Source organism: Sitophilus oryzae, unplaced genomic scaffold, assembly GCF_002938485.1.
Source record: "Sitophilus oryzae breed Bouriz unplaced genomic scaffold, Soryzae_2.0 scaffold_1801_pilon_pilon, whole genome shotgun sequence".
NCBI classification, from domain to species: domain Eukaryota; kingdom Metazoa; phylum Arthropoda; class Insecta; order Coleoptera; family Curculionidae; genus Sitophilus; species Sitophilus oryzae.
In genome coordinates, this window is record NW_022146504.1 from 3,683,990 (window position 1) to 3,697,806 (window position 13,817).

Sequence of the window (13,817 nt, forward strand, 5' to 3'; positions counted from 1 at the left end):
TTCATGTAAAACAAAACTTTATACTTAATAAGACCACAGGGAGTACATTATTACAACAGTGTTACTGAGATTTTTGATTTAATGTATTGCTTGGTATTTGTAGATCTGTTATTGTATTGTGATTACAATTGCCTTCTTCTCCATTGATGCATCCTAATTTAAGATTACTGATTTTCTAATACGTAATTAAAGTGAAATTATTTTTCCTACCATTACATAATTAATTTCTTCCTACCATTAGGTAGATACCTAAAAGGTTTGGTTTGGTTTGGTATAACATAAATTTACATCTGAATTAATCTAATCAGATCAAATTTTCTGCATAGTATAGAAAACATCGAAACTATTTGACTGGTAATCGAGCTATCAATAAGCTGACACTAAAATTTAATGAATAATTAAATGGGATAATTATTTTCATGTAAAACAAAACTTTATACTTAATAACACCACAGGGAGTACATTATTACAACAGTGTTACTGAGATTTTTGATTTAATGTATTGCTTGGTATTTGTAGATCTGTTATTGTATTGTGATTACAATTGCCTTCTTCTCCATTGATGCATCCTAATTTAAGATTACTGATTTTCTAATACGTAATTAAAGTGAAATTATTTTTCCTACCATTACATAATTAATTTCTTCCTACCATTAGGTAGATACCTGAAAGGTTAATAAATTAAAAACGAATTTATTAAGACATTTAAACTGTTTACCTCATTTCTCACATATTTTTGACACAAAACATTATAAATAAATCAAAAAATATTCGTATACCAACTGAATTATACGATATTTCATTTTGAATAATAAAAGTACTTTTTTACAGGTTTATTTGGCATTGTTTGCATTGTTTTTTGTTGTTTTCTGTATTGTTTTTGTGCGAGTTTAATAACCCACGAATAACCTTAAACATAACCTTAAACTACACACCATACTAGGGATGTACGCTTCGAATCGATTTTTATCAAATCGACGTGATTTTTATCAAACGATTTTTTGGTATAATCGATCTTTTTTTTTAAATCGAAGACCGATTTTATTTATACTGTAAAACTGTATATGGTTTATTTATTTGTTAGAATTTAGAATAAGAAAAAACACTTTAGTTTTGCTGGAATATTTGTTTGCAGTGCATCCCTAGTAAAAGGCCATCTAGCAATGAACTGAAAAATTAAGTGTAAGTGCTCGCTGCCGCATGCGCCGATGTTGGTTTATCACTTTGATATCAGGTGTCAGATTTTTGTCGGGGCTTCCCATATTTTTATATTTTAGATAACGTAGAATATTCTTTGATTTTACCTTAATTCTTTCTTGTACTTTTATTTTATTTTTGGGATATCCCTACTCCATACATTAAACATTTAGAAAATTGATTTATCTATCTTTATACAACCACCAAAACGTTGACCCATAATAGTAATACATCAGTCCAGTAGAGGACGCTAAGTGAACAAATTCCTAAATAAAAATTTGTGATTTCTAATTCCTTCAGTGTTTTCGAAATCGTTGTCGGGGTTGCGTCGGTTTTGAAGAAATGTCGAAGAAAACCCCGGACTGTCTACCATCAGCCACCGGATATAAGTAGTTATTAAAGCAAGTTTTTTTTAACATTTTTTATTGTATTTATGAGTTTAGTGTTTGATTATTATCATGTGAAAAATTTTAAATAATATTTTAAAAGTGATAGGCATGTGATAGGTTTGTGATGTTCAGTTTAATAGATATTTGGTGTGTATGTGTTTGCGTATATGTGTGCTGGATAAAAACACTTTCATTAAAAGGGTAAGCTCTAACTAAACATTAAAGGTTATAATTGTTTATTGAAACGATTGAAAATATTTCCTAATATGGCAAAAAAGAAGCTATAATTGTTAAGATTTATTTTTTCAGTTTACTCCACTGTAAAAAGTATTTAAAATATTGCGCGTTTCTCTAGAATTAGTAGAGCAATCTACACTAATATGAATAAAATTAATTTTCGTATTTTTTTCTGTAGCAACTAAAAATAATTGAATTTATAAACATGCAGAATGTGGGTATGGTAGGAGGTGGCAACGTTGCATTCTCTCCGACACTCTCTATGCCCGCTAAACGAATTTCCCGGTGAGTGAACAGTGGCACTCAAAAGTTTTTCAACATTTTCCGGAAAATGTCAAGAAAAATATAAAATTTTCAACATTTTTTTTTCGCAAAAAAAACCTCATAGGCGTGTTTCTGGGGTTGAACTATACTACCAGTTAAAATATCTGCACTCATTTCTGGGACACCCTGTATATTCATGATGGAATCGATATCATGAACCCCATTTTTGACAATTCTGTTTCGCGAATCAATCAGATTCAATTGACATTTCAATTTAATTTGAAATTTTGCGGATTTTTTGTTTAGCGGATTTTTTGACCTTTATTTTATGTTATTTATTATTTATTCTACAATTGGTTTTATTTAGAAATAGAAAACATATTATATGGTCTCACTAAATTAACATGGCAACAACATTTTTGTGAATTCCAGAAAAAAAACTGTTATATAAATAATATTTTAGCACAGATAACACATAATCCAGATGGCCATTGCTTACGGAACAGCATGTTTTCGATGAGACAGTTCCCTATTAATGACACAGAGGGCGCCTATAGCCAAATCCAATAATATTTTTAAAACGAACGAATTTCGAGCCACACCACGGCCACGCGATGTGAAGCGACGTAGCCGGTTGTTCATATTTATAAGCAAATTCCCGGTCAAACCCAGGGAAAATGTATATTCGGACTTTAATACTATACAATTGGACATGAAAATACTAGTCGCAGTGGATGTTTGAAAGTCAGAATTTCTAGATGAATATATATGCTATTTATAGCCATGAAATTTATAATTTAGATTTTATTTTTATTATTTGTCTCTTAATATTCATTAGCTGAAAATAAGGGTAAAGGTTATCTATATAGTAATAAATAAAATTTGGCACATAGGTTCCTTAAGTGATGTAAATGAGCACTAAGAAGGGATTTTTTGAAAATTCGACCACTAAGGGGGTAAAATTAGGGATGAAAAGCTGCATAAAAATTTGTTAAAATCTGGTTTAAGAGTATGAAATTTTTCACGAGTGCTCCTTGACTGACGTAATTGAACACTAAGGGGCAATTTTTGGAAATTCGCTCGTTAACTAATTTTTAGATTCTAAGAGAAAAATAAAGGTGTGTTTTATTAGGGAAGTATATGACTGAAATGTAAGGTTTTAGACTTACTTAAGATTTTGAAGAACAATTTTTAAATTTCAAGAAAAACTACCTAAATTGGAATTTACTCTATTGCACTTTAAATCAAATTAAAACCTGACCCATAAAGTTATACAGGGTGGGGCAAAATTAATGCTGAACATTGGTATAACCTGTATAACTCCTTTAATACCCACCCTGTATAACTCCTTTAGTTTAATTGAATCACCCAGAATATTATTCCGATATTCAATGGGAAATTCATGTCACTTCCAAATACTATTAAGGTTGCCGGCCTACCCCTCAAACAAAGATTTTCCTAGATATTTTCATTTCTATGATTTAGTGTGAATAGATCTTTATTATTTGATAAAATCTAGGGTGGCTGTGATATGTCTACGTTACTTCAACATAGCTGTCAAATTAGTTCAACTTTAGCAACTAGTTATTATTTTGTGTCAGTTCGTCAGTTGAAACAAAAAAAATCTAAGAAATTTTCCGAAAATAGAAACTTATCCTACATCAGAAAGAATTGATATGATTCTACTTTTAGATTCAAATTTTGTTATATAATTATACATTTATATCTAATTTTAATTCTGTGATAATTAATATATGTTTTAAACGTATGTTTTTATTACAGTATTTTATACTACATCCTTTAATTTTTGATAAATTAACACAGCCACCTAGATTTTTTCAAATAATAAAGATCTACTGACGCAAAATCATAAAAATGAAAGTATCTAGGAAAATCTTTGTTAGAGGGGTAGGCAACCTTAATAATATTTTGAAGATATATGAATTCCCCATTGAACACGGAAATAATATACTGGGTGTTCCATTTAAAATAAAGGAGTAACTTGCTTTTCAAAGTGATAAATGTTCAATATAAGTTTTGTCCCACCCTGTATAACTTTTCCTGTCACATTTTAATTTGGTTTAACATATTATGGTTATTGTAACTAAATATCAGGCTATACAGGATAAATTACAATATAGATAGCTGTTATTGAAATTTAAATTTTATTCTTCATTTTCACAAAATGTGAAATATGTCAAAATCCTTACATTCTAGGCACATGCTTCTTTAATAAAAACACACCTTTATTTTTCCTGGAATCCAAAAATCAATTAATATATAGGGTATTCCATTACAAAAACAACTTTAATGTATAACTTTTTGGGGACACCCTGTATAACTATATATTTTTATAAAATGCTTTCAATTAATCTATATATGCTTCATTTCCAAGCCCACTCCCACGCCGTTTTTTTTTTCGATCGTATGGTATATTCAATAATTGCATTACTTATAATTTATAACAGTTTATGTTCACTGATTCATTTATAATTTATATTCACTTAATTACTTGATTTATCCATCATAAACTTTGCATAGATAAAGAAATAACGATGGACAATTCTTAATGTGTTAAATTATACCGTATGATCCAAAAAAAGGCGTCCGATTGGCTTGGAAATGATGGTCGATGACATTCCCCATATAATTTTACATATCAAATGACAGCGATCTTCATTTCATAGCCATCGCTGACGCCGTTTTTTTTCGATCATACGGTATATGGTAAAAGCCATCGATCACCATTTCTAAGGTAACTTAACGCCGTATTTTTACATACAAAATGTGCAAAAAATTCTATATGAATGAACTCACCACAATTTTCTATCCACTTTGTACATAAATTAGGATCTCTTGACGCAGGAAACTTAAACATATGTACACCTGATTTCCGAGAAATCCCACAATTATAAAATTGGCACTTATTACCAGACATTTTAATAATAATTTTATTATCACTAATCACACACAGTTATAATCAAAGACAGTCAAAGGTAAATTATTTTAAAATATCCGTTAAAAACAAAAGACAGTAACGACATATCTAAATCTTCTATCTTTGTCGCATATGGTTCGTTCCTTTATTATTCCGTGATAAGGGAAGGAATAGAGATTTTCTATGATAAGTGGTAAAGTTAGGTTTTCATATGTACAAATTTGAAAAACTTTCCAGGAAATTCGGTCATATTATTTTCATTAATAAATTGTTTATCATAAATAAATTTATTAAAAAAAAATTTTGAACGAATATTCAAATTCTAAACGTTTCAATTAACAAAAAAATTGGCCAAGTGCGAGTCGGACTCGCGCACGAAGGGTTCATTATCATTGAATGTACCATTCACACATTATCTATACAACATCAGACATTATATTATTGTAAACTTTTTCCGATTTAGCTGAAATTTTGAATGCGCTTGTAAGTAATTTAAAAAAATGAAGAAATTCATTGCTAAAAATTGTATTAATCAATAATAAATAAGTAAAAATAAATATGTAAAAATATGTAAAAAATAAAAAAAAAGATTAAGAAAAAGTCACCTTGCCTACGATTCGAACCTGCCTCACTACGTCTCAACGCCTTCAAATCCTAACGCCTTTAACCACACGGCCACTCGAGGACTTGAATATTCTGTGTAAAATTCTTACTTAAACGATAATGTTTAGTGAAAGTACTTTTTATTTATAAACATTTATTTAATTCTGTTTTTAGTATTTGTTCTTATAGCGGCAACATAGATACATTATCTGTAAAATTTTCAACTGTCTAGCTATAAAGTTAGTTAATAAGAATTAATAGGTGTAGCATATTTCAACATTATTCACTGGTTTTAAAAAGATCAAAAAATATGCATGTGTGTTTATAGTATAAATGAATTGCTCCTTACGTTAGTTCTTATTGATATAATAGCAAAAAGTATAAAGTATAAGCGCAATTTTATTAAAAATATGTTATTCTAAGTTAGAATAACATAGAGTTAAAAAATATGTGTTACAATTTCTAACACATATATTTTTTAACTCTAATGTTCTAAATTAATTGTTCAAAATATAATTGTTATTTTTTTCCTAGGAAAGATAAAACTTCATTAATTTTCATAAATAAATTTATTTCTATTAAATTTTATAGAGCAATATGTACTACAGTTTTATTTCACATTTTGTAATACTGCTTCGGTGCGGTGCCCCATTGCTATCTGTGAGTTCATTCAAATTATGAAAAATCACTACTGATCTAGAAGATAAAATGTACCTAAGTACCATAATATTATAATCAAAAATGACTAATTTTGTAAATTATTACCTATAATGGTTAGATGAGATGCATGTAAACTTCTTTAGGCTGGTTTCTTAAAGTTAGGTGATTAATTATCTTCGCATCGTCATAGGCTCTAATCAATTGTAGATTATTCTTCAATCAACCTGAAATATGTAATATTATTTACTTTATATCTATGAAAAATTATCATTTTCTTTATGAAAATTTTGAGTTTAAATTTAAATGTGATTAGAATAAATATACGTCACTAATTAACATTTTATCACAGGTAATATTCTATATTACTTTATGTTTACTTTTGTGAAAATATTACTTACCTATAATATTTAAACGAGTTCCTGAATGTACAATTTTACTTGTTTATCGCGATGCCGAGTTCTGAATCTTGTATTGGTTGTCTAAAACTGTTTGATTTTGCTTAGTTATATTGTATCCTATATTTTATTAAACAAACTCAAAATAATGTTTATAATTACCTTCATCAGCCTTTATACCATTAAAAGTCATTATTATCAGTTATTATTATGTAGTATGTAGTTATTTCTTTGAGTTATTTGTTGTTGTTTGTTTTCAAAGATCATTTTTGAGGTTAATATCATATGAAACTTTTCGTAATTAGGCAACTGGTAAATGACGTGTGACGATAAATTAATAAAATAATGTACGTATTAAGTTAAATATTTATATATTAATTTAACATCCGGTATTACCTAACATCCATATCTATTTCATGTTTATAAATTACATAATTTTTAATTTTATATATTCATAATGAAATGAAATATATTTCGATATAACGTTTGGCAACCACGCAACTGAAGTGCAAGCGACATCTGTGCAAGAGAAGCAAAACCTCCCAAAAAAGTTAGAAAAGGAATCTAAAAATTTCAGATTATTCAAACGTCACTCCAATATTTTTCCAAATTGGAGTGAAATTGGGGTGACAATTTTTAACACGTAAGGAGCCATCTGGATTATGTGTTATCTGTGATTTTAGTTGGCTCTCGGTCAGTAGGCTATGTCTCCGGATTCCGGATTATATTTACAAGAGGAAACACTTCTTTAGTTTTTCAAACGTCATATATTTTTCTGTTTTCAAATAAACAGAAAAATATATGACGTCATATATTTTTTTGTTCTGAATAAACGTCATATATTTTTCTGTTTTCAAATAAACAGAAAAATATATGACGTTAATCAAAATTAACAATAATAGCCATCTATCCAAGAATGCAAACGAAATGATGTTACCATAGAAACGCGTTTTGATTGAGAAAAAATTCAACTATATTTTCATATTTTTTCTTATTTTTCTCTAAAAAGAAAAAGATATGGAAATTTGGAAAACTATAAATTGATTTAACAATTTTAGAACAAGCAAAATTTTTTATGAAGGATGTATTTTTCTAAAAAAAGTTAATAATAAAAAAGTTTTTCCTTTTGTATAAAGACATTCCGGCGATATACTCTATATAATAATAACAGGGTGGTCCAAACTGTATTCCGGAAACTTCGGCAGCATATTCTACAGATAAAAATAAGTAAAAAAGTTCGTATAAATGTTTGTCCTAAAATGTTTAGTTTCGGAGATACAGGGTGTAGAAGTTTCATTTTTATTTCGATTTTTTACAAATAATTTCTGAAGTAACACCAATATTTGGATGAGAATTGATGTCTGGGAGTTTTTTAACATGAGAAACCTGATTTTGATATCAATGTGACTCCTGTTTGTAGGGGGCGTCACCTACATGCGTTTAAACTATTTTGAACAGTAATAACTTTCCGTCTGTACCTGTATAAGACTACTGAGTGAAAAATATACATTTCCGTGACTTTCTACGTAAAAAATGTGTCTTGGTAAAAATCACTACGAGCAACCCTTCTCAAGATATTTAAAATGGAAATAGTCAATACATGTCATTATTGACAAAAAATAAACACGTTGAGTAGATAGTTATTTGACTAAAATAATAAATTTGGAAATTTTTTATTTTTTTTAAATTAACCATATTTTTTCGCCGAAGAAATGATGATAAAACCGTTTTTGCTGTACTGTTGGCACAAAACATTTCAAATTTATGATTTCAGTCTAATAACTAGTTAGTCAACATGTTTAATTTATGTCAATGATGGCAGGTAGGTATTGATCATTTTGATTAAAAATATTTCGAGAACCATTACTCGTAGCGATTTTTACCAAGAGACATTTTTACGTAAAAAACGTCGTAAATGTGTATTTTTTACTCAGTAGATTTATACAGGTACGGACGAAAAGTTATTACTCCTCAAACCAGTTAAAAAATATGTAGGTGGCGCCCTCTACAAGAAGGAGTCATATCGACAGCAAAATCAAATTTCTCGTGTTAAAAAACTCACAGACACCAATTTTCATCGAAATATTGACGCCCACTTCATAAATTATTTGGAGAAAATCGAAATAAAAATGAAACTTCTACACCCTGTATCTCCAAAACTAAGCATTTTAGGACATACATTTATACGAACTTTTTTACTTATTTTTATCTGCACTATATGCTGCCAAAGTTTCCGGAACACAGTTCGGACCAACCTGTATAATACACGCTACGTGTAGCAAACCAATCACTTATAAATTTTTGCTTTTACTTACAACTTATCAAAAATAATTAAAATACACGTCAATTTGACTTCGGTGAATCAGTGGCGTATGTGACATTTTTGTTATTAAATCATTATTATAACTACTCATCCAACAAATGTGATTGAGTTTACTCATTAACTACATTATACCGGGTGCGTCACAAAAGTGGCTCACCCCTATAACTTATTTATTTTTTCAGATAAAAAAAACGAGTTTTGGTATGTTAGTATATGACATCAATTAGGATTGATTGGTGTATTCAATTGTTTTTGGTCACTTCCTGTTTCACCGGAAATAACTACAACTTTTGATTTTTAAATGGCACCCTCGGTATATTTTTACTTTATTCGATAGAAAATGAAATTCTGAATAGAATGACATATCATCTGTCAACTTTTGACATTCTCGCTTAATAAAAAATTGTATTTTAAAATTCAATCTAGAGTGCCATGGCTATGTTATAAACACTATTTCTTCATCAAGGGGCCCTGGAAAAATAGATTTGATCGTCTAATGTTTTTAGTGTCTTGTCCTGGCCAGTTAGAAAATTCTCAAATCGTATTTTTAATCATAACTCAATTTTTTCAAATAGAACGAGGGTGGCTCATTAGCATATTTGGAAAAAGCATTTTTTTACGAACAATTTGATACCACACACTTGGTATTTCAAGTCAAATTTTTGTTACGAACCGCAAGTTATAACTTCAAATAAACCATATTCGAAAATGTCAAAAGTTGACATATGATGTGTCATTCTATTCAGAGTGACATTTTCTATCGAATAAAGCAAAAAAATACTGTGGTGCCATTTAAAAATGAAAAGTTGTAGTCATTTCCGGTGAAACCGGAAGTGACCGAAAACAATTGAATACGTCAGTCAATCCTAATTTATGTCATATATTAACATACCAAATTTCGTTTTTTTTTACTAAAAAAATAAAAAAGTTATAGGGGTGAGCCACTTTTGAGACGCACCCGGTATTTTTACACATTTTGGCACTAATAAACCGAAAGTCAGCCGTATTAACCCCCATCGCACTCCGACTATGTTTGTTGATATGCTCCTTTAATTATTTTATTCAATGATGATTATGATGATCATAACTTTAATGAAAATATTATCCGGGTGTCAATCACATGGAACTTCAGCAATATTTAAAAGATTTTGTGAATTATTTTTTCCACGCAGTATTTTTTTTTCGTGTATCATTTTTATGAGAGACTTGTGTCGATAAACGGAAATAAAATATGTGTATCGTGTTATTGCCACAGACCATATACGTGCCAGTTCTTATTATAAATGATATAAAGCATAAAGCTAATTGAAAAGGTGATTTTTTACTGCCCACCGTATCGATTTCGCCGTAACAAACGTCCAGTGCCGTACAACGAAATTATGCTTAAAGTAAAGTAGTTCCGAAATATGTAGTTTATTTCAACGTCATAAAGTCTAGGAGAACAATAGTGCACTTGTTTAGTCTATGGAAAATAATACTAAATAAAAATTGTCGATAAGATACCAATTTGGAATAATATTTATCGATAAGGTTTATCGAAAGTATCGATAAGATAAATCACACTTTAGTAAATATTTGTAGTTCGGATCACGTCATCTGTTAAAATAACTTAGAATAAACCTGGATTTCATAAGAAAAAACTGATTTAGCTTTTGAGTCTTACAGATGATCCTAATGTGCATTTTCTAGGGAATTTTTCTGGAATTTCTTTGTTGTTTCCCAACATAGTCAATTTATCATCATTATAATATTCATACCTCTGTTCTTCTAATATTCTATAAGCCTCAATTGTATATCAAATTGCCCAAGTATAAAAATATGGTATAACAGTGAAATTAATATTTTCATCTCTCAGACAATAACTAGATAAAGTAGAAAATAACAGATATACACAGAAAAAATCTAGTAAGACTTTACTAACGAATTATTTATTGCCATTTGCCCACCAAATTGGATTTAAACAGTGTTTAGGTAATCACTGATTATATTTTAATCGATGATTATTTTTGTTACATTTGCACCATGTACAGGGTGGTAGAAATTAGTCTGTTTAAACAGAGAGAAAACCTATTTCCTGACTAGATAGAGAAAAACCGAAATAGATGTCATGGGCTCGATTTCTGAGATACATTTAATGGCGTAAACCGCCTGTTGATATTTTCACTGCCAACAGAGATACGGGGTCTTTTTGAAATTTTTACCATTTTGAAAATTGCCTATAACTTTTTTATTGCGCGGTATAATAAAATTCTGTAAAAACGTTCTTAATGCCCTTTTTTAAGCACAATCCATTGGCGTAGTCAGTTTTTTTCTATCATTGCTCATTTTGTCAGAAATAATAAAAAATATATTTTTTTAAATGGAAGTCATAGTTGGCTATGAACTTAAAAAAATGCTGGCGTTTAACCCTTTCTAACGATATAAAGTTATGGGTATCTATTTCTAAGAATGAGAGAAATATTAAGGGTTTATCTTTATATCGAAGCGGGCTTTGATTTTGAGTTGACCTATCTGCCTAATTATGTTTTATCACAATTTAATATTCCATATTATTATTTATCTGCATAATTAAAAACTTTTGAAATGGTAAGCTTTGAACATTCTATTATTATTAGTAATTGTAATTATTAGTATTAGTAATTACAAATGAAATCGATACATAAACAAAGAACAAAACTGAAAAAACGTATTTTTTGAGTGACGAATATAGTTTTCTAAAAAAATCAGATGGTCAAATTGAGCACATTCTTGTAGAATACACAATAAACATATTTTGCGCACAAAGTTACAACGATTTATTAGACGAACTGGTTTAATAAGTCCAAAATGAAGTCCTAGTAGCCTTCTGTAATTCTTCTATCGTCCCAATGGTTCTTCTCTTATATATACCTTTTAATTTCCCCCATAAAAAAGTCGAAAGGAGTTAAATCACAGAACCTAGCAGGCCAAGATATGTGCCCCTTGTTCCAACCCAATTCTCTCTAAATTCTCCATTTAATGGTTCAGTTGTAACCCTGGCGTTTTAATTGTAATTGGTAATACTAATAAATATAGAATGTTGATTTACCCTTTCAACAGTTTTTAATTATGCAGATAAATAATAATATAGAATATTAAATTCTGATAAAAAAATAATTAGGCAACTAGGTCAACACAAAATCAAGGCCCGCTTTGATACAAAGATAAAAAACCTAATATTTCTCTCATTCTTAGAAATAAATACACATAACTTTATATCGTTGGAAAGGGTTAAACGCCAGCATTTTTTAAGTTCATAGCCAACTATGATTTCCATTTCAAAAATTATATTTTTTATTATTCTGACAAAAAATCTTGAAAAAGCCTTTGACAGACTTCCAAGATTTGAAGTTCAGAAAACCCCAATAAATAAAAACATTGACCAAAACTTAAGAAGAGCAATAATAAGTTTTTATTCCGACACTAGAAGCTATGTAAGGACCGATAATATGCATTCAGAAGAGTTTTCAATTCGTGAAGGTGTTCGACAGGGAGGTGTCCTAAGCCCAATTTTATTCAATTTAGTTATGGATGATGTAATGAAAGAAACCAGACGAGAGACATCTAAACTTCTCGTAGGGTACCAAAATATGCAGCCTGTGTGGATCAATGAATGCGCTTTCGCTGACGACATCGTTATATTTGCTAGGAACGAAACAGAACTTAAAAGAAATCTCAATACATGGAACAATAAATTATCTTCCAAAAACCTTAAAATAAATGAGAACAAAACAAAAATAATGATTAGCGGAAAGAGTGAAGAAATGGTTAACATAGAAATAAATGATCAAATAATAGAGCAGGTAAATTCTTTCAAATATCTGGGAGTCCAAATAGAAAGCCAGGGACATCAAAACCAAGAGATAACTGCAAGAGTCCAAAGCGCTGCAAATCTATACCATAGCATAAAGAACACATTTCTAGGTAAGAAAGCTTAATACAAGCAGTAGAAATGAAATACCTACGAGAAGTGCTAGGGGTTACGAGGATGAATAAACTACGTAATTCCCATATTAGAGAGCAGCTGAAAGTCCAGCCAGTACTAACAACTATCGAAAACTGCCAGTTGAGGTGGTACGGACATTTGGAAAGACTCAACAAAGAGAGACCAGTAAGAAGAGTATGGGAGGCAAAAAGGCAAGAAAAAAGGAAAAAGGGTAGACCTGCAACTACTTGGGATCAAAATGTTGCAAAATTACTTAAAACTAGAGGGATCGGCTGCGCCGAAGCAGCAAGCATGGCCCTGGACAAGAAGAAGTGGCAAAATTTTATTTATGGAAAGTAGCTACTAGAAGCCTACACCTTCAGGTAGAAGGCCTTCGATTATATATACCTATATATATATATATATATATATATATATATATATATATATATATATATATATATATATATATATATATATATATATATATATATATATATATATATTATTCTGACAAAAAGAGCAAGTATAGAAAAAAACTGACTAAGCCACTGGATTGTGCTTATAAAAGTGCCTTGAGAACGTTTTTACAGAATTTTATTATTTCGCGAAATACAAAAGTTATGGGCAATTTTCCAAATGGTAAAAAATTCAAAAAGACCCTTATCTCAGTTGGCAGTGAAAATATCAAGAGGCGGTTTACGCCATTAAACGTATCTCAGAAATCGGGCGCATGACATCTATGTCGGTTTTGCTCTATCTAGTCAGAATATAGGTTTTCTCTGTCAAAACAGACCAACCTGTACAATGAAAGCTTGTTTAGTTAATCAGCGAATATTCTTGGCAACAACGTAAATCTTTGCTAGGT

General features: G+C 29.7%; 1 protein-coding gene and 1 long non-coding RNA gene across 3 annotated transcripts in view; both read right to left on the reverse strand.

Moving 5' to 3' along the window:
- LOC115882971 (transcription factor SOX-30) overlaps window positions 1-13,817 on the reverse strand; it is a 140,983-nt gene that overhangs the window by 114,110 nt on the left and 13,056 nt on the right. The gene's annotated exons all lie outside the window — the stretch shown is intronic.
- LOC115882941 lies at window positions 6,117-7,358 on the reverse strand. Of its 2 annotated transcripts, none has more exons than XR_004050297.1 (4): window positions 6,846-7,358; window positions 6,687-6,773; window positions 6,394-6,512; window positions 6,117-6,342 (listed from the first exon to the last, which is right to left on the reverse strand). It is a non-coding gene; the product is annotated as an uncharacterized LOC115882941 (long non-coding RNA). The 2 variants fall into 2 exon arrangements; XR_004050296.1 differs by having other exon boundaries at window positions 6,124-6,324.